Source organism: Pygoscelis adeliae, unplaced genomic scaffold, assembly GCF_000699105.1.
Source record: "Pygoscelis adeliae isolate BGI_AS28 unplaced genomic scaffold, ASM69910v1 Scaffold183, whole genome shotgun sequence".
NCBI lineage: Eukaryota > Metazoa > Chordata > Aves > Sphenisciformes > Spheniscidae > Pygoscelis > Pygoscelis adeliae.
In genome coordinates, this window is record NW_008824536.1 from 2708218 (window position 1) to 2708909 (window position 692).

The 692-nt window shown below is 61.6% G+C and overlaps 1 protein-coding gene across 1 annotated transcript in view; it reads left to right on the forward strand.

The window, feature by feature from the left end:
* Positions 1-692, forward strand: part of LOC103914883 (creatine kinase U-type, mitochondrial-like) — a 4453-nt gene that overhangs the window by 2149 nt on the left and 1612 nt on the right. The gene's annotated exons all lie outside the window — the stretch shown is intronic.

Genomic DNA, 692 nt, shown 5'->3' on the forward strand with positions numbered 1-692 from the left:
TGACCTGGGACCTCGTGTGCTGCAGTCAGCAGCCAGCCGCTCCATACACAAGCCACAGTGTCCTCCTAAGAAGTGTGACTTTGGAGCCAGCCCCTGCTGTCCGTCCTGCCCGCTCTCACCATCCTGCAGTACCTTGCACTCTAGGCTGCCAACAACTGTAATTGCCTCCTGCTCCCCAGGCAATCCCCGGTGCTCCTCGTGGCTCTCTGCATGCTCTACCTGCCCCCAAACTTATCTTGCCACAATTGCATCTTACTGCTCCCTCCCAGCATCTCTGCACAGCCATGCAACATCCCACACAACATCCCACGCACCCGCAGAGTGACAGCCAGCACACGCACTCGCCCACACCACCCTCGCTTGCACAGCACCTTTATAGCAGTTTCATGGAAAACACCTCTACAGCACGCATGGTCCCCAGCTCCAGCCACCCCCTAACCCAGCATCCCAATGTGCACCTCACGCCTCACAGCCGCCTCCCGCTGCCTGTGCGGTGCAGGAGCCGTGGTCCTGTCCCCAGTCCAGGCAAGGTTGCCACCACACTGGCACAGCTCTGCTCCTCCCCCAGCAGCACTTGCCTGTGCCCACGGCACCAGAGCCAGGACCTGTCACCCGCAGCGGTACGTGTGGATGAACACTGGCCCATCTCCAGGGGCACCTCCTGGCTGTCTGCCTTGCTGCCGGGCCGTGCT